Source organism: Pipistrellus hanaki (genome assembly GCF_964339955.1).
Source record: "Pipistrellus hanaki genome assembly, chromosome: 2".
NCBI lineage: Eukaryota > Metazoa > Chordata > Mammalia > Chiroptera > Vespertilionidae > Pipistrellus > Pipistrellus hanaki.
In genome coordinates, this window is record NC_140504.1 from 125,306,230 (window position 1) to 125,328,172 (window position 21,943).

Sequence of the window (21,943 nt, forward strand, 5' to 3'; positions counted from 1 at the left end):
AAGAAGACTTGGTATATTTATACAATGGAAAACTACTCAGCCATAAGAAAGAAGGAAAACTTGTATTTTGAGACAGCATGGATGGACCTTGAAGGTATTACACTAAGTGAAATAAGTCAGATGGAGAAAGACAAATACCACATGACTTCATTCACATATGGAATCAAAAATCAAAACATACAAACAGAATAAAACAAAAAACCATAGATACAGAGAACAGATTAGTGGTTACCAGAGGGAAATGAAGTTGGGGGTTGCAAAACGGGTCAAGGGAATCAACTGTATGGTGAAGGAGGGCAAACAGACTTTTGGTGGTGATCACTACGTAGCGTACACTTGCCCATTACAATGGTGCATACCTGAACCAGATATGCCATACACCAATTTTACCTCACTTGAAAACAAGGGATAAAGACTCACTTGTCAGGAATAATTTTAAATGATGACAGAGAAATGCAGATCTTCAAAGGTCTTTAATATGTAAATCCAATTACTGCCAGCAATAATTAAACATGTATGCCCAAGTGAGCACAAGGTGAACATAGCCACTCTTTTGTCCCTACCCTGATGTTACTCAAGCCCCAAGGTGAACTCCAACGCTATGGTCACAATTACTGATGAGGAGCAACAGTGTGCTGCCCAGAGAACATGTCATCTTTGACCTGCATATGGAAATCTGTGAAATAACTGATAAAAACAAGGGAATAAAGGCTACAGAAGCTCTTTCCTAAATAGCAAAGAGAGAAGGACAAGCCCAAGGGCAGAGAATAACATAGCCACGCCTGTACAGAAGAGCATTAATTAGGGCCTGCTCAGTGGGCAGCATTATATAAAACAAGTAAAAAAAAAAAACCTAAAGATTGGGAGTTTGGAACTTAAGCACCCATACTTATTTTTCAATTTATTTTTCAAGTTCATTGTGCTTTTATGGTATTTAAATGTTCACATTTGAGACCTGTGGAACCCAGGTTGACAAAGTTAAAAGGCTGTGTGTGGACTCTTCCTAAGTAGAATGGCAATTTAATAGAGAGGGGTTTTGGTGAGCAGAATCCAAAGAGTAAACTTGACATCTTTATCAAGCAGAGACAATGCCAATCTGTCCCTACTTTTTATTTATTTTTTGAATAAATTTTTATTGATTTCAGAGAGGAAGGGAGAGGGAGAAACAGAAACATCAATGATGAGAGAGAATCATGGGTCCGCTGTCTCTTATATATGCCCTACTGGGGATCAAGCCTGCAACCCGGGCATGTACCCTGACCGGGAATCTAACCATGACCTCCTGGTTCATAAGTTGATGCTCACACACTGAACCACACCGGCCAGGCCCTTCTTTTTATTGGGAGGACAGAGACCCCTTGGGTGGGTCTGACTGGTCATCTATAAATTCATGTAGTCCAGCTCAAGCCGTGAGCTTTCCTGCTCCATGATTCACTGTAGGCAGACATTACATTTATATTCTTTAATTTCCTTATCTAAAATATATAATTCCTCAATGTGGGCAGTGATATCTGCTGAATGAATTGTTTTGGTTATGAACACCACCATCACCTCTCTCGTAAGCTTGACCCAAGAATCATATGCCTCCTCCATCTTCATGCCCCACATCCATCAATCACTAAGTTCTATGATTCTACCTCTTCAAATGGTTTGGGGTATGTTGCTGCTTCTTCCTTTACTGACTTTCCACCCCCTTCCACTCCAGGCCCCAAATAAACAGCCTCTCATTATTTCTAACTCCTAACTCACCTACCTTCATCTCTCCCAACTACAGCCACCCTGGATACCTGCCACCAATTTCACTTCAATAGCATGCCACTGAGTCACTTCCTTAAACAAGAACTTGTAACACTATCACATTACCTTCAAACTCCTCTGCCTGGTCTTAATGATCCTCTACTCCTCTGTCTTCCCCACAGTTGTCCAACTTTCTTTCATACCTCTCTCCAGCAAAAATGCACACATCACTCGGCCAGCCTCTTTAACACATCCCACATGGGCTGTCTACATCCCTTCCTTGCGCCTTTGTTACTGCATCTAGAACAACCCTTCAATTTGCCCCACCATCATCTCTCCACCACCAATCAAGATACAAGTCAGGTTTTCTTTATCCTAGGAAACTTTTCCTGACCACTCCAATCACCAGCTCTCTCTCATCCTCCTCAATGCCCACTCAGCCCAGAGTTGCCCCCACCACCATTGCAAATTCTTAGTTGTATACTGTCACGCATTGCTCTATAATTGCTTCTTGTGGATTGGTATTGCACCTTCAACTAGATTTTCATAATACTTGTAGATTTACAGAGTTTAAAAAATAGCACCGAGTTCCTTTGTACCCTTCACCCAGCTTCCCCTTATGTTAACATCTTATATAACCAAAGAACAATGATCAGAAGTAGAAAATTAACCTTGTTCAATACTACCAACGCAACTATAGAATTCATTAGGATTTCACCAGGTTTTCCACTAATGTCCTTTTTCTGCTTCAGGATCCAATATAGGATTTCATGTTGCATGTGGATGTCCTGTCTTCTTCAGTCTCCTTCAACCCATGGCAGTCCTTTAGTTCTTCCTTACCTTTAAAGGCCTTGACACTTTGAAGAGTATTAGTCAGCTGTTTTCTAGAATGTTCTTAATTTGGAGGTATCTGATGATGATGAGAGTGAGATTACACATCGGTGGGAAGGATAGCACACACGTGGTGTGCCCTTCTCAGTGCTTCATACGAAGGGGCACATGTCAGTATGTATTATTGGTGATGCTAACCTTGATCACTTAATTAAGGCGGTGTCTGCCAGGATTCTCCAGTTAGAGTTATATTTTTCTCTTCATAACTACAAAAACATTTTGCAGAGATCTTTTGAAACTCTACAAATATAAGATTTTGCCCACTAATTTTAGCATCAATCAGTGGAACTTTCCTGTGGCAATTATTACTATGGGTGCTAATGATGCTTTTCTATTTTTCTCAGGTTTATTTGTTAATTAAAATTCCTCTGTAAGAAAGTTGTCTCTTTTGCCTCATTTATTTATCCAGTTATTTATTTATATACTATGGATCCAATGATAATATTCTCTTTTATTATTTGTTACAATCCAATATTTATTTCATTATTCAAGTTGGTCTAACCCTTAGCTAGATTTTATACTACTTCAGAGCAGATATGACCATGCACTAAACTTCTTAAACAGTGTCTCTCACATTGAAGACAAATCACAGACACACAGTAGGTATCTTGTTGATTTATGCATTGATTCATTCAACAAATTATATGTTAAGTGGGTTGTCTTAGGTGCTACAGTTACATTTTTTACTAAATATCGTTGCTTAAACATTTAGTGATTTTTAAAAAAGAAATCATTTTTTCAGGTGGTTTACAGGTTAGTTAATAGAGACTTCTGTTTGTCTGCAAGTCCCTGATAAAAGCATTAAAGTATAGTGATAGATTAAATGTGCATATAATAAACTCTACCTGGAGATAAGGTGACAAGTAGGCAGGAAAGACCTTCTGAAGAAACACAGTATGCTATGCTCCCTTTTGCTACACTGCTCACTCTATAAAAATAAGTAGGCATATAAAATATCTAGAGACAAAACCCATCACACAGAACATACAAACTGCCTCTGCATCTTCTTATGTAATTCCTAAGAATTTCTTATATTCTTATTTATTAAATATGAAACAATTTCTTATATTCTTATTTATTAAAAATGGTATTATTTTCCATACAACCAAATATAAACCTACTTTTGCCCCATCCTGTAAATGACTGCTTTACTAGGAAAACTACAAACGACTGAGGTAAAAATATCTGAGAAGCCACTTGTCTTATTTCAGTTTTCACATCCAATTTCATAGTTTTTATTCCTTCAAAGGGAATAATGAAGAGCAAACAAAAAGCACCATCAATCAAAGAGAGATTCTCTAAGTTTCTTTACTTAACTCAGTTTTCTTGGACTGCCCCTAAAGCTCTGAACAAAGCTGTTCTTTTCTCGGAGTGATAGTTCAGCCCTGCAAATGTTCTCAGGAATAATAAACAAACAATCGGGGCACATTTTCTCCCACAAATTACACTCCGCAACATTCTTTACCCAAATCATTTGAATTCCAAACAAGTGCAGACATATCTAAACTACATTGCTGTATTGTAAGAACAGCTAACAATAGAGAATTTGTATTTTTAGACTTATTGACACTTAGATCTGTTAATATTTAACTCCTACTATTGTTCTAAATCATGAATAAGCAAACTCTCTCATGCATACACAAAGTTAGATTATGCACTTTAATTACATTAGTAAATGGTGCCCAAAGGAATTTTATTTTCACTGTTTCATATCACCCTTTTTAGTTAATGCCAATGTGTTTTTTCCATGTGGGGATATATACAACAGATGCATATATGTATCATGTCTGTGGATAATGGCACAAATGTACACACAGTCATGCACACACACATAAAGACACTTGCATTCATCCCATGTTACTATCCATTAACAGAATGCCCGAGTTCTTTCAGCATCTGCTTCCTCTATTCACTGGAATCTCCCTTTAGAGACTTCTGATGTCTATTAGCTGATTATTTCTCTGTTGGCATATCCTTTCCTTTTTTAGTGAAAACTGTTGCACACATTGCCCAGTATTTTAAATTTTTATCCACCAGACCTCCCATGGTCTTATTCTAATATTTATCACAATGGTTACTCCTCCAGAAAAATCTAAAGGATTATACATTTTTATTCATCTGCATTTGTCTACTAGGTCCATTTCCTAAATTTTCCCTCCTGTTCACTTTTATTAACCAAGATCCTGAAATTGAACAGTAGAGTTTTCTGCTCTGCCAATTCACCCTTCCCAAGCCATGCAAAAGGTGCCTTAACATAATTTCTCTGCATAGCACATTCTCATGTCCTAAATACTGAACCCGAGGTTATCCTATGCAGGGGGCAAAAGGAGGACGTGGCTCTAAAAAGACAGATCTATTTCATTGCTTATTGAAAAGATAGAGAAAAGAAATCACAAAACCGTGCAATGGGATATCAATGGGTCGCCAAGGCGGCTTTGGAGGTAAGTCCACAGTGTCTAAACAGCAGAGGTGATCAGAGATAATCCTCCCTTCTTGTTGCCTGATCCCGAGTTCCCCGCTGTTTTAATTAGATTATTTTGGAGTCTGCTATTTCTGTCTTACTCCATTCCCCAAACTGTCATCGAAGTACTGCAGCTTGACTATCACACAGCTGCCAAATTTCACTCCAGAGACAGCAGTATTTCAGCAACAAGCAAAGGATGCTCCCTCTGTGACATCTGAACACCAAATAAGGGGTTAAGCATCTGGAATGGGGTTACCTTTGTGCAGGAAAGGAGAGTTTTATTTTGTTTTATCGTCACCACTGGAGGAGCAAGCCCACCTGAGCATGGGGGAGGACACAAACCAAAAACACTGTATGCATCCACTTAAATGCACAGAGAGAATATGACCAGTGACTGGGCTTTTATACGTTCTTTTCTACAGGGATTTCAAAGGCTTAAAACATCAAGGATGTCAGATGATGATCATGTTTAGAAGTAAAAGAAGCCCCAGAGAGTAACCCACTCGTATTATAGATTCAAAACTTGGAGGCACAGAGTAAGTGAGTACTTGTTCAAAGCCCTCCTGATCCCCAAACCATTCCACTTGAACTTGGGTTCAGCCACAGACAACTCAGGGGATCACATCTCTGTCAGTGGAATCAATTACAGCCCCAGCTTCTGGGTCTCTTGTTTTATTTGGTTATATTATTTTGTTTTAGATACTCAGGAAATCTCTACCAGAAAAAATAAAAATAAAAAGGCAGAGTCCCAAACAGGATGAACCCAAAAAGACCCACACCAAGACACATTGTAATTAGAATGGTAAACATTCAGGACAAAGAGAGAATCTAAAAGGCTGCAAGAGAGAGACAGAAAGTTCAGTACAAGAGATCTCACATAAGATTATCAAATGATTTCTCAATAGAAACACATCAGGTCAGAAAGGAATGGACAGAAATTTACAAAGTGATGCAAAGCAAGGGACTGAATCTAAGAATACTCTATCCAATAGGCTATCATTCAAAATTGAAGGGGAAATAAGGAGCTTCACAGACCAAAAAAAAAGGTTAAGGGAGTTTATCATTACCAAGCCAGCAATGCAAAAAATGCTAAAGGAACTGCTGTAAGAAGAAGAAATAAAAAGGTAAGAAGGCACAAAAAATAAAAATGGCTATAAACAAGTACCTATCAATAATAACTTTAAATGCAAATGGACTACAAGCTCCAATCAAAAGACATGGCTTAATGGACAAAAACACATGACACATATATATGCTGCCTAGAAGAGATCCACCTCAGAACAAGGGACTCACACACACTGAAAGTGAAGAGGTGGAAAATATCTTTCAGGCAAATGGAAAAAAACAAAACAAAACAAATAAAAAAAACTGGGGTAGCAATATTTATATCTCACAAAATAGACCTCAAAGTGAAGGCCATAACAAGATATAAGAAAGACCACTTCATAATACTAAAGGAATCGATAAAACAAGAGGATATAACCCAGGTAAACAAATATGCTCCCAATGCAGGAGCACCCAAATACATTAAAAAAAATCCTGGAAGATATAAAGGGAGAGATCGACAACAATACAATCATAGTAGGGAACTTTAATACCCCACTGATATCACTGGATAAACCCTCTAAACAAAAAATCAACAAAGAAACAGCAATACTAAATGACTCACTATATCATATGGACTGAATTGACATCTTAAGAACATTTCACCCCAACGCCGTGGAATATATGTTCTTCTCCAAATGCACATGGGATATTTTCAAAGATAGACCACATATTGGGTCACAGACAAAGTCTTCCCAAATTCAAGGGAATTGAAATCATATTAAGCATCTTCTCAGACCACAATGGCATAATATTAGAAATAAATTTCAAAATTTAAAAAATTCAGCTTTCAAGCACTTGGAAGCTGAATAGCATGCTATTAAACAATGATTTGGTTACCAAAGAGATCAAAGAAGAAATTAAAAACATCCTAGAAATGAATGACAATGAAAACACAACAATCCAAAATCTATGGGATATGGTGAAAGTAGTCATGAGAGGGAAGTTTATAGCTCTACAGGTCTACCTCAAAAAATAAGAAAAAATGGTAATAAATTACCTAACTCTACAACTTAAAGGATTAGGAAGAGAGCAACAAGAAAAGCCCATAGTGAGCAGAAGGAAGGAGATAATAAAGATCAGAGCAGAAATAAATGATATAGAGATCAAAAAAAATAATACAAAAGATCAATGAAAGCAAGAGTTGTTGTTTTGAAAGGATAAGCAAGATTGATGAACCTCTAGCCAGGCTCACCAAGAAGCAGAGGACCCAAATAAACAAAATGAGAAATGAAAGAGGTGAAATAAGAACAGGCCCCACAGAAATACAAAGGATTGTTAAAAAAAAAAATACTGTGAACAACTCTATTCTAACAAACTAGACAACCTAGAGGAAAAGGACATATTCCTAGAAAAATACAATCTTCCAAAACTCAATCAGGAAGAATCTAAAAATCTCATTAGGCCAATACCTATCGAGGAAATTGAAGCAGTCATCAAAAAGCTTCCAGCAAACAAAAGCCTGGGGCCAGATGACTTCACAGGGGAATTTTATCAAACATTCAAAGAACTAAAACTTATCCTCCTCATACTATTCCAAAAAAATTCAAGAGGTATTAGCATTACTCTAATCCCAAAACCAGATAAAGACAACACAATGAAAGAGATTTACAGGCCAATATTCCTCATGAACATAGATGCAAAAATCCTTAACAAAATTCTAGAAAATCAGATCCAGCATTACATCAGAAAGATCATACACCATGACCAAGTAGGATTTATCCTGGGAATGCAAGGATGATACAATATCTGCAAATCAATAAACATGATACATCACATAAACAAACTGAGATAAAAATCACATAGTCATATCAACTGATGCAGAAAAAGCATTTGTCAAAATCCAACACACTTTCTTGATAAAAACCCTCAGCAAAATGGGAATAGAGGAATAATATTTCAACATAATAAAGCTTTAGATGACAAACCCACAGCCAACATCGTAATGAATGAGCAAAAACTAAAACCATTTCACTTAAGAACAGGAAGGAGAGAGGAATGTCCACTTTTACAAATCCTGTTTGACATAGTACTGGAAGTGCTAGCCATAGCAATTAGACAAGAAGAAGAAATAAAAGGTAGCCAAATGAGAAGAGAAGACACAAAACTGTCATTATTTGCAGATGAGATGATACTGTACATAGAAAAACCCTAAAGACTCCATCAAAAAATTATTAGACTTAATAAATGAATTTGACAATGTAGCAGGATACAAATTTAAGGCCAAGGAATCTATGGCATTTTTATAGACCAATAGTGAACTTATAGAAAGAGAGATTTTAAAAAATAATCCCATTTACCACTGCACACACACACACACACACACATAAAAATTAAGATACCTAGGAATACATTTAACTATGGAGATAAAAGACCTATACTCAGAAAAATATAGAATACTGAAAAAAGAGATAGAGGAAAGACATAAGCAGATGGAAGAACATACCGTGTCCATGGATTGGTAGAATCAACATCATTAAAATGTCCATACTACCCAAAGCAATCTATAGATTCAATGCAATCCCCATTAAAATTGTTTATTTTACATATTTTACAGAACTAGACCAAACTTTCCAAAAATTCATCTGAAATAAAAAAGAGGCTGAATAGCTGCAGCAATCCTGAGAAAGAACAAAGTAGGTGGTATCTCAATACCAGATTTCAAGCTGTATTACAAAGCCACTGTTCTTAAAACAGCCTGGTATTGGCACAAAACAGACATATAGACCAATGGAATAGAATAGAGAACCCAGAAATCAACCCAAACCACTATGCTCAATTAATATTTGACAAAGGAGGCAAGAACATTCAATGGAGTCAAGACAGTTTCTTCAATAAATAGTGTTGGGAAAATTGAACAGATACATGCAAAAAATGAAAATAGACCACCAATTTATACCATACAAAATTTAAACTCAAAATGGATAAAGGACATAAACATGAGATGGGAAACAATACAAATATCAGAGGAATCCACAGGCAGCAAAACCTCAGACATATGCCAAAGCAATATCTTCACTGATACAGCTCCTAGGGCAATGGAAATTAAAATAAACAAATGGGACTACATCAAAATAAAAAGCTTCTGTACAACAAAGGAAACCATCAACAAAACAAGAAAGCCCACTGCATGGGAGAACGTATTTGCCAATGTTATCACCAATAAGGGTTTAATCTCCAACATTTACAGGGAATTCATACAACTTAACAAAAAGAAGATAAACAACTTAATTTTAAAAAAGGGACAATGGACCTAAATATATATTTTTTGAAAGAGGACAAGAGACATATGAAAACATGCTCAAAGTCACTAATTATCTGAGAGATGTAAATCAAAATGACAATGAGATGCCATCTCACACCTCTCAGAATGGCTATCATCAAGTCAACAAATGACAAGTGCTGGCAAGGATGTGGCAAAAAAGAAATCCTCATTCACTGCTTGGTGAGAACGCAGACTGGTACAACAACTATGGAAAGAAGTCTGGTGATTCCTCAAAAAATTAAAAATAGTCTACTCCTGGTTATATACCCGGAAAAACTCGAAATAATTTATAGGCAAAGATATATGCACCCCTATACTCACAGTGGCCAAGAGTTGGAAACAGCCAAATTGTCCTGCGATAGAGGACTGGATAAAGAAGATGTGGTACATATACACAGTGGAGTACTACATGGCCCTAAGAAGGAATGAAATAGAGTCATTTACAACAACATGGATGGGCCTTGAGAACATTATGCGAGGTGAACTAAGTCAAACAGAGAAAGCTAAGAACAATATGATTTAACTCATATGTGGAATATAAATCTGAAACTCATGAACACAACATCAGTGTGGTGGTTGTCAGAGGGAGAAGGGTGGGGGAAAAGAGGGGTCCTAATATGAGGTGACCGGAGAAGATTTGAATTTGGGTAGTGGGCACATGATCCTATATACAGATTTTATAAATTAGTAATCCACACATGTAACCTATATATATTCATGTTTATTAATGTCACCCCAATAAAATTTAAAATAAGAAAAAACAAACAAACAAAAAACAGAGATGTAGTGGCAGCAGCAAATACTTATCAAGCATTAACAATGTGTCAGGCCAAACAATGTTCTAAAGGGATATATGCATATAATCTTCACAGGTAACTGTTATTCTCGCTATAAAGGAAAAAGAAAAAGAAAAAAGAGGGATGGAGAACAAACAGTATTTCTGAAGAGAAAATAGGAGGAACAGAGTAGCCAGGTCATAGAAATTATCTTCCCAAATTTTACTAAAGCATTTAGTGAAAACTTAAATACCAGTGTTATGTTTCTCACTTTGTCCAAAGAGATGCTCCTTCTTGGCATATAGGGGCATGAGCCTGTTGTTTCTCTTTAACTCAAATAAAAGACTATATTACTCCCCAAAAGTTCTGTATATGATTTAGATCTTATAATCATGATGGTTCTTTCAGTAATGAATGAACCAGTGATTCACTATTTGAACACCGGTGAGATGAAAGGCGCTAATGATACATTAGGGGGGTCTTGAGTCAGGATGGGGATGGAGAAGAAACTAAATGCTCTTCATGTTTCCCTCCACCTCTAATTAGTGCAACATCAAAAGCTATAACACCTAACATTCTAGAATTCAGGAAGCATATTTAAATGCTCCATCTCACTTCATAAACTCTCAGAAAAAAACAGTCGTTTGAAAAGTGCCGCAGAATACTGACACTTTAATATTTCCACTCCAAGTGGTTGCTCACGCTTTGAATGGCGCAGTGCGCCAACCCCAGGAGCAGCCTTCCTGCATCAGGGGAGAGGGAGGCTGCGGCATCCTGCAGGAGCGTCCCGAAGAAAGACACGTGGGAGGCTTCGGTATACATCTTCTCATGTATTTTACTCATGCAGAGGACAAAAGGTTCTCCCTTATTTCAGGAAAGGTAAAGTAAGTATGTGAAAGTTTACGCACTGACACGGTAAATCATGAGATTTATCAAGACTTTCAAAGAACAAAATGCTTTATGCAGAAGTCTGGCAAATCACTTTAGAAACGAATATACACCAGCATAGATTTGAAAAGCTATGCCTACATCTAACATGCTATGTGCTCTTGAGTCTTTGTCTCTGCCTTTTTCATTCTGCCATGGAAAACATCACGAAGTGCCTCAAAAGGACACTTTTCTCCAAACTGGCTAAGAACTATAGAGGCTACCTTCAGATTGAAGGTACTGGAGTGGGAAAGGAAAGAACATGTTTGGGCTGAAAGGTAGTATTTGAGGACATCTCTATTTTAAATATTTAATGAGTATCAATAGGGTTTTCTTTACCATGGAAATGTACATTGCCGATCCCAGAATGCAAAGTGTGTGTGTGGTTGGGTGGGTGGGGTTGGGGAAAAGCATATAGCAGAGGGTTAAATCCCAAGAGAGAGCAGGTGAGCAGGGAGGGACAAATAGAGAACAAGGAAATGATTATAAATCCAAAGCCAAAAATGTAGCCTTTACCAAACCCATGTTGAAGGCTGAAGAAAATAAAAGAAACCTCGGAATGAGTTTATTATTTAAGAAACCCCTAAAAGCACCCAGATGGGTACAGGACAGAAAAAAGAGCAATCCTACTAACAAGCTGAGTGAAAGGCACCAAATCCTAAAGAGGCCAAGAGGTGACGACTAGGCAGACTATTTTGATCTGGAATTTAAAACTGTTTAAAGTTAACTAAATAATGTTACCCATGTTTGTACACAGGAGGCAGAATTAATTACACAATTACCTAACTCTTTAACGGGAACAATGGCAGACGGGGTAAAAAATGGGACACAGCCCTGACGGGTTTGGCTCAGTGGATAGAGCATTGGCCTGTGACTCAAGGGTCCCAGGTTCAATTTTGGTCAAGGGCATGTACCTTGGTTGCGGGGACATACCCAGTAAGGGCTGTGCAGGAGGCAGCTGGTTTATGTTTCTCTCTCATCGATGTTTCTAACTCTCTATCCCTCTCTCTTTCTCTCCGTAAAAAATTAATAAAATATATTAAAATAAAAAGAAATGGGATGTAGTGAGTCAAAGTAGGACTAAAATCAATGCACTCTGGTGGGGCCACCACCCCAATTCTTCCTGTGGGTGGGGGTTGAGAAAGAAAGTAGCACCATATTATCATGAGACAAGCACTCTAACATGTTTAGGTAGTCACAAAGTACAACATATTCATGTCACAATTTCTTAAAATATGGACTGTCAATAGCTTCCTTAGATGACTTACACTGAGAGATCAATAACTATATAATTTTTACTGGCTCTGACAATTGTGCATTCAAGAAAAGATTTATAGTTGTCTTCTTGCCTCACCATTATTTCCCTACATCGTTCCACTGTCAATAGTCACAACCTCACTGCCAGGCCCTGGCTAGTCTCTGGCTTTTCTGCCTTTCGCCTTCCAGATTCACAGGTCTTTCCCCTTGGTGTCTCCAGCTTCTCATTTCAGATGCACTTTCCCCTCCTTTTAGGATGGTTCTGCTCAGCAACCCTGTTCCTCACACCAGGCCATGATGCTGTCAAATCCATCTACCTTAGAAATGGAAGCTCCATCAGGACAGGCCTCATGTCCGTCTTGTCCCATTAAATGTCTCCTATGTTTAGAATTGTGCCAGTATGTAGAAGCTCTCAAAAGGGGTATTTGCCTAATAAATAAATGATGACTGACTGAATCAGATTAGCATTTAAAGACACTGTCTCAGCCAAAACCAGTTTGACTCAGTGGAGAGAGCGATGGCTGCTGACTGAAGGGTCCCAGGTTCGATTCTGGTCAAGGGCATGTGCCTTGATGTGGGCACATCGCCAATGGAGAGGGTGGGGAGAGGTGCAGGAAGCAGCTGATCAATGTTTCTCTCTCATCGATGTTTCTAACTATACCTCTCCCTTCCTCTCTGTAAAAAAAAAAAAAAAAAAATCAGTAAAATATATATAAAATAAATAAAGACACTGTCTCAGGTTCTTACAACTCAAAAGCTTCCTTCCCCACTATACTGGCAAAGTGTTTAGGCATCCTGAAGACCCTATAGGACTCATGTATTGAGTTTTCAAAACTGATGTGGCGTGATCTTATAGATCTTGCAGAGAGATTTCCTACATCATTGCAACAAGTGGTTTGGTGATGGAGACCACCGAACACTGCTGGACCACAGGCCCAAGGCCACAGCCCACTGAAATATGCTGAAATATCTCCCCTCTTCAGTCTTTCTGGAGGACTTCGTCCTGATAAGGCCTTGCTAGTCAACACGTCCGCATTTCTGCACACCAGCAGCGATTCACAGCGAGAGAGCCACTTCTTCCACTCTGTTTGAATCCCTATTGATTCTGTAGTTGAGGAGGAATCTAAGTGCTTTCCAAATACCAAATGTTCCATATGGTAGTGCAATTGCCATTCTCACTCCTGCAACATTGCGCTGTCTACCTACACTCACGAGGCACCTCGCGGGAGCTTGGCAGAACATCATGAACTCCTTTTCTGACCTATATTTGCTGCTACATTTGTTGCTGTCCCTCCCTTTACAAAATTATTAACTTTGTTGAAACAACATATATATTGGACAAATGCAAGTTTTATTTGCTTATTCATCCTCATCATCATTTGGAGGAAAAAATGTATGACCTGTTAAAGAGGAATTCTTAAGCTAAACTGTCCTAATAAGGAGTTCAGATGTTCCTCTTTTACTGAAAAATACAAAGCTGCTCAAACAAACATGTGGGCCAAAACAATGCAGCATCGACACACACACACACTGACAATTCACACACAAGTCCCAGAGTGTCTAGTGAACAACTTTAGCTGAAGCCAGACAAGTCATCTACTATTTTTTGTCTTCTTAACACCAAGTAATTCTTTGACCCTCATTCCTTCCACTTTCCAAGCTTATGATGCACTAAAGGTCGAGGGACTTTTGCCACAGTTTTTCCCCTTTTTGTAGGATAAAGCATATTTCCTAAGGGTGGGGGCCTCCCATTCTATTTTCTCTTTCATGTATTTAGTGAAAGGAAGCTCATGTAGTTATGGAGGAGGAGGGTGAGCCTACCACAGTTTTTTAATCCACTCATTTGCTGATGGGCACTTGGGCTGTTTCCAAATCTTATTATTCCTATGAACACAGGGGGTATATATCCTTTCTGATTGGTATTTCTAGTTTCTTGGGATGTATTCCTAGAAGTAGGATCACTGGGTCAAATGGGAGTTCCATTTTTTATTTTTTAAGGAAACTCAATACTGTTTTCCACAGTGGCTGCACCAGTCTGCATTCCCACCAGCAGCGCACAAGGGTTCCTTTTTATATCTACACAATGGAATACTACACTGCGGTAAAAAAGAAGAAACTCTTACCATTTGCAACAGCATGGAAGGAGGACCTGGAGAGCATAATGCCAAGCGAAATAAGACAGTTGGGAAAAGATAAATATCACATAATCTCACTCATTTGTAAAATATAAAGAGCAACATTAACTAATGAACAAAAATAGATTCAGAGATGTAGAAGCATCTAACAGACCATCCAACCTCTGAGAATGGGGGTGGGGTAAGAGATCAACCAAAGGAGTGCATGCATGCATATCAACATAACCCATGGACAAGGATAGGAGAGGGGTGAGGGCGTGTGCTGGGGTGGGAATAGCCAGGGAAAGGTCAATGAGGGGGAGAGGAAAGGAGACTTATGTAATTCTTTAAACAATAAAAAATTTAAATTAAAAAAATTAAAAAGAAAAAACGATGAGACTTGTAGAACAGCTCACATATGAAGCTGGATAGTTAGACTCTGCAGGCATAGCTCAAAGAGGCCCAAAGCTTGCCTATGCCCAGGTGCTGGCCGCACCTTAGCAGCAAGGCAGCTGGGGTTGTGCATGAGGTTCTGCTAGCATCCAAGGGCTGTAACCAGAAGCCCACTGGCCAGATGGCAGGACACCTCTGTGACCACTGGGTCTCTGACTTGCCACCTTTGGTCAGGCCATTTATCCAGAACTGGGATTACTCCATTTATAAAAATTGAAGGCAGTCGGAAAGATACTAAAAAATACTTTTTTAACTGAGATTATACTACAGTCAGGGTCATAGTACTTTGTTTTTGTTTGGTAGCTTCTGCCATGACCCTTTTCTCATATCATTAGGTATTCTTTCGGAATAGGATTTTTAATGATTGTCAATATTTCACATATATTTGCCATACCCTATGAAATGGGTACTATTGTTATCTAAATTTGATAAACTTAGACATCGAGATGGAAAGTTAACATGCTGGGCATCACATTTCAAAAAAAGAGCAGTGTTAGAATTTGAGCCCACAAAGTCTGGAGCCTGGCACCTTCCCACTGTGGTCCACAGCCTCTGCTCAATTCGGTGCTGCCACCGTTATATCTAATCATGCTTCCGGCGTTGGACAGATATGTGTGTGTGTGTGTGTGTGTGTGTGTATGTGTGTGTGTATGTGTGTACACATATGTACATATAGAGATATATGCACATATGTATATGTATAAAGACACCCACATACATTTTAACTAATGAGCATACAACTTAAGATCTATGTTTAATATAGGCTGTTTATGAAATTCCTTTTTATTCTTGTTATAGAAAGAAAAACTATGTTTTCAAGTGAAAAAGTATCGCTCTCCATCAATCTCGTGGTCATCTAAAAATACTTGGCTATAAAAGGAGAAAACTTAAAATTCCCTAGGACCCTTCCATACCTTCTTGATTTAGTATTATTTCTCAAATGTCAAAAACTGGTAATGTACACATGCCACTGTTTACAGCAGGAAGGTTCTTAAAAACAGTATGATTTATTAATAAATGCCATCCCCTGAAAACCATGGGGATCCCATGTCTCATAATCAATTGACAATGACTTTTTTTTTTTCAAAATTTTTAGTAATGATAAAATTGTATGGCATAGCCATAAACTGCTTCTGGAAGTAGAAACTGATCTGACTTTATTGGAAAGGAATTTAGCAGCAAGTAGCAAAAGTTTTAAAACTGAAAAACTCTTAAATTCAGCAAGTTACTGCTAAGGAATTATCTTAAGGAACACCATGAATACTGACAATTAACACCTTATCTAATATATGGGTAATATGTAAATAGAACAGCAGCAGAACAATTGAACAACCAATCAAAGTGTAATATGCTAATGATATGCTCAACCACTCACTATGATGTGCATTGACTACCAGGGGGCAAAGTCAACTGGTTAACCACCTGCTATGACATGCACTGACCACCAGGGGGAAGAGGCTCTGACCAGTAGGTTAGCTTTTTACTGATGGGCCAGACACGCCCTGGAGCCCTCTCATGGTCCCTCCCTGGCTGGCCTCAGCCTGGCCTGTGCCCTCTCTCAATCCTGGATCCCTCAGGAAATGTTGGAGAGCTGGTTTCAGCCTGATCCCACAGGCCACACCCCTTGGGAGGGCGCCAGATGCAGGGCTCATGGCTGGTGAGTGCTGCAGCACAAGTCTCTCCCAATCGGGACTGATTGGGCACAAGCCCGAGGCAGGCACAGTGGGGCCAGGATGAGCAGAGCAGCAGGTAGGAGCAGCAGGTGCCAGTGGATTTTGGGATTTGGCCCAATCCCTGAAGGCCACCCAGAGGGACCCCACCCATGCACAAATTTGTGCAGCAGGCCTCTAGTAAAGCTATCAGAGCATTCTTGGTAACATAAGAGAAAAAAAAAAAAATAGAAGCAAATTACCGTAAATGTCCAACTACAGAGGATCAATTAAATGTATTGTAGGATATAAATTCAATGGTATGCTATATAGTTATTAAAATATTGTTGCAGATAAATATGTTGCTATGAAAATATGTTCATTATTTCCTTAATTAAGAGGAATAAAAATGTTAAATAAAAGGTGTTAGAATATATTATACTGGTCCCTACTACCATCTGATGGTAGTTTCTCTAGCTAAATTTATAAACACCATCATCCAAATAATCCATTTCTTATCAATGTCTTGGCATCCACCTTAATCAGTGATTTCAACATACACAGAAGTTATTTTCTTTCCCATAAAAGAGATAAAGAATAAAGAGATGGAGAATATGTGAATCTAGAGATTATGTTTATGTTGTATGTTGGTGTGTTTGTGTGTGTGTCTATGTATGCACAGAAGAATGGAGATATATATATCCCACTATTTTGGGGACTTCATAATTAAATGATCATTATTTTTAGGTAAAGATTTTGGAGATATTTACCTGTACCATGTGCTTTCATCACAATGGAGAAACGTAAGTAGTTGGCTCCTTCCCAGCAGATCTTTTCACATGGATTTTGCTTGAGTAGAAAGGGTGGCAGTAGAAAACTCAGTGTAAAATGCCTAGACCTGTAAGTACAAAAACAATATTCCCACTGAGTAAGGCAGCTTGCTGTGACCTTCATTCACATTAACTGGTCAAAGAAAAAAGAAACACACGTACATAACCTCTCTCTCTCTCTCTCTCTCTCTTTCTCTCTCTCTCACACACACACACTCCCTCCCTCCCCTCTCCTGGGATGACAAGCTTCCCATCCTATCCTTTGACCTTAGGGGCATCACCAACAAATTAAACCTGTTTCTTCCCCTCCTTCCCTGACTAATGATTCCCAAACTTCAGAGAAATAAAAAATAGTTCTCCTCCAGAAAATTTCAGGAACATCACTGAATTTGATGTTCTCTATGATTCTTATTAATCCCAAAGTTAAACAAACTCAATACATGTATTTACCATAATAGCTTGACTTTCACTTTCAAAACTGTAGGTGACTCAGGTCCAGCATGGTATCACCGACATTCAAGGTCATCACTAACATTTATTGAGCACTAACTTTGTTCTTGGCACTTTGTTAATACTTCACACCCATCACCCCCACCCCATCACACTATTATTGGGTCGGCAACTAAGTAATTGCGGGTTTCACACATATATGGCTTCAGTTGAATTTTTAGGTTTGCAGACGTAGTACAAATGTAAAACACATTTTGTTATTTGATAGTTGGCTATTCAGCTGTTAATCAGTAAAAAAAGTTTTTTGATCTGTTTTGTAGTTTTCATTTGGCGTTCGTTGAAAAATGGAAAATCAAAAGGAACATTTTCGTCATATTTTGCTTTTTTATTTCCGCAAAGGGAAAACGCATCGCAAGCTCATAAAAAGTTATGTGCTGTTTATGGTGACGAAGCCTTAAAAGAACGGCAGTGTCAAAATTGGTTTGCCAAATTTCGTTCTGGTGATTTTTCACTCAAAGATGAAAAACGCTCTGGTCGTCCAGTTGAAGTTGATGACGCCCTAATCAAAGCAATAATCAATTCAGACTGTCACAGTACAACACGTGAGATTGCAGAGAAGCTTCATGTATCACATACATGCATTGAAAATCACTTAAAACAACTTAGCTATGTTCAAAAACTCGATACATGGGTTCCTCACGAACTGAAAGAATCACAGTTAACGCAACGCATTAGTAGCTGCAATTTGCTAAAGAAACGTAATGAAAATGATCCATTTTTAAAACGACTGATAACTGGCGATGAAAAATGGGTTGTTTACAACAATATCAAGCGGAAAAGATCGTGGAGCAGGCCAGGTGAACCAACTCAAACAACATCAAAAGCTGATATTCATCAAAAGAAGGTTTTGTTATCAGTTTGGTGGGATTACAAAGGAATTGTCTACTTTGAACTCTTACCACCCAACCGAACGATCAATTCTGATGTCTACATTGAACAACTAACGAAATTAAACAATGCAGTTGAAGAAAAGAGGCCCGAATTGACAAATCGAAAAGGTGTTGTATTCCATCATGACAATGCAAGGCCACACACATCTTTGGTCACTCGGCAAAAATTAATGGAGCTTGGTTGGGATGTTTTGCCACATCCACCATATAGTCCTGACCTTGCACCATCTGATTACTTTTTGTTTCGATCTTTACAAAACTCCTTGAATGGTAAAAATTTCAATAATGATGATGATGTCAAATCGTACCTGATTCAGTTTTTTGCTAATAAAAACCAGAAGTTTTTTAAACGTGGGATTATGATGCTGCCTGAAAGATGGCAAAAGGTCATTGATCAAAATGGGCAATACATTACAGAATAAAGTTATTTAGTTCTATGAAAAAATTGTCTTTGATTTTTTTAAAAATCCGCAATTACTTAGTTGCCGACCCAATATTAACCAAAAAGCAGTCATCGCTGCACTTGATGCTCAGGACTTTGGTTTCCTAGGCCCCATTGCTGAGCCAATATTATTCACTGAGGCCATGCTCGTAATTCCAGATTCCAGCACTATACACATCTCTCCAAAACTGATCTTACTATCAACACTCCTGTACTTACTATTACAAAAAAAAAAAGTTAAACATCAAATCAACATCATCTTATTTACCTCAGAGTTTATATGCCCAAGTCTTAGCATTGCTCTTTTGGGATGTGACTATCCTTTGATTTTAATTCCCAAGCCATACTGAAATCAACATGTTCATATTACAATGAAGGGTAGGTTTATAGTTATTTTAGTAAATTAAAAGTACAACTAATCCCAAATCTGGGTGCCAATACACTAAAGAAAAACCAGTCCTGCCTAACTGGCTAAATTTTATTAGGAAGAAGGCAGTTAAAATCAAGAGCCATATGGAAATCCTTTATTTAAGATACTTAAATGAAGAGAGGAATTTCTGTACACAATATATCTATGGTGAAAAAAATATACTTGTTTACCTATTTAGAATTCTTCATACTATATACAGATCTTAGAATCACTGCAACACAAAATAGATATGAGTACATCAAAGTTATTAATGGGTCACATATGGATTTCCCTTTTGTATACCTGCATATATATGTAGGTATGTGTGTACACTGTTCTGATTATGCCTCTGTGCTTTTGAGCATGGGACGCCCTTTGATTTGCATAGTCTTCCATTGAGCTCAGATTCCTACCCTAGCCCCCAGGCCCAGTGCAAGCCAGCCTTCATGCTCTTTTCCAGCCTGCACTCAAGGTGTTCTACCTTACTTTTAAGCCTTTAAAAGCATCTTGTTCTCCCTAGTCCTCCCAGTGCAAGCCAGCCTTCATGCTCTTTTCCAGCCTGCACTCAAGGTGTTCTACCTTACTTTTAAGCCTTTAAAAGCACCTTGTTCTCCCTAGTCCTCCCTGCTGAGACCTCTTCCCAAATAATCCACCTTCTTCATCAAATGACCTTGTATCATTTTCTCCTTCTGCTCTCAGCTCAGTCCCGTTCTCAGGGAGCCTTTCCTGACCTCCTTAGCCAGGTCACTATCTTCTTGATACTTCTACAGAAACATTTTCCTGTGTTATACTGGCCACTTTTGAGGTTTTACATTTTTTGATAGATCCATTGACTGATGCTTGTTTCTGCCACTAATTAGTAAACTCTACAAAAGCAGAACACGTGTGCTCTTGTCCACCCTTTTAACCTCAATAGTCAACACAATGCTTAGCACATTATCGGCACTCAATAAAAATCTGCTGAGTGAATAAATGAGGGGGAGAGAGATGGAAGAACCACCCTTATCGTAATTAGTGTTTGTTGTATTAATCTGCTGATGGCTTTTCAACACAGAGGATAAGGTGTGCATTCCTCTGAACAGCATGCAAGGCTCCTGGGCCTGACCCCAGCCAGCGATGCCGCTCCTTCAGCTTCACTTGACCCTCTGCACCTTGGAAGCCCTGTAGCTCCCTGAGCAACCCTGCCTGGCTCCCCTCATCTCCACACTCTGGTCTGTTCTGCTCCTGCTGCATAGCACCTCTTCAAACTCACACTAACTCTTCCAGTCTCAGTGAGGGCTGCTCTTCTGTGAAGACTTCTCAACTGCCTCTGGGAAGATGAGGCCCTCTTTTCTACAACAATCTCTGCTAGAAAACCAATTATCATATTTTCCTGTACTTGTGCTTTAAGCAAGTCCATCTCTCCTAATGCTTCCTAAGTCTCTTCAAGGCAAAGGAGGGTATTGATTGGCTCATCACACTGACCTCAGAGTTAGCACATCAGCCTAGAACAGTGGTTGGCAAACTGCGGCTCTGTTGACTAATGAGTTTGCCGACCACTGGATAGGTGGTTAATCACAAGGAACAACAACAGCCTGTAATTATTGGAATCGAGAGTCTAGGTCAGTGGTCGGCAAACTCATTAGTTAACAGAGAGGCAAACCCCAACTCGAGAGCTGCATGTGGCTCAAGAACCGCAGTTTGCCAACCACTGGCCTAGAACATAAATAATCAACAAATAAATATTTGTTGAATGAAAGTATACATTTTCATATGCACAAAGCTCCACAGTTGACTATTTAAAATATATCAATATAGTATATTTAATTATTAAATGGTATGATGCATAACAGTTATAAACTAATCTGTAAAATGGGGATAACACCTACCTCAGAGAATAGTTGGAAAAATTAAATATTATACCAGTAAAATGTTTAGCACAGAGCCCAGTACTCTAGAAGCACCTAGAAATAGTAACTGTATAACATCACTGTCAATATTACCGTTAGGACAACCATGTTGAATTTATAATTCATGCTTCAAATTTAACGGTTTTATTTGACAATTCCTCTTCCTACTACCAGTAAAACATTAATTAGCATTAGCACCTCTGTAAAGCCGTAAAAATGGCTAAAGAGGCACTCAGCAAACCAAGGATAAAGGTGAGTCTCACTCACTACAATCTGTAATAATAAAACTGTGATATGCTATTTAGAGCAAACGTCCCCCTAAACTTCCTTCTGGAC

At 38.5% G+C, this 21,943-nt stretch overlaps 1 protein-coding gene across 5 annotated transcripts in view; it reads right to left on the bottom strand.

The window, feature by feature from the left end:
- Positions 1 to 21,943, bottom strand: part of ATXN1 (ataxin 1) — a 408,748-nt gene that overhangs the window by 229,732 nt on the left and 157,073 nt on the right. For all 5 annotated transcript variants that reach the window (XM_084872720.1, XM_084872721.1, XM_084872719.1 and 2 more), the window contains one exon: positions 17,408 to 17,535. The gene's annotated coding sequence lies outside the window, so the exon portion shown is untranslated. The remainder of the gene's footprint in view (positions 1 to 17,407; positions 17,536 to 21,943) is intronic.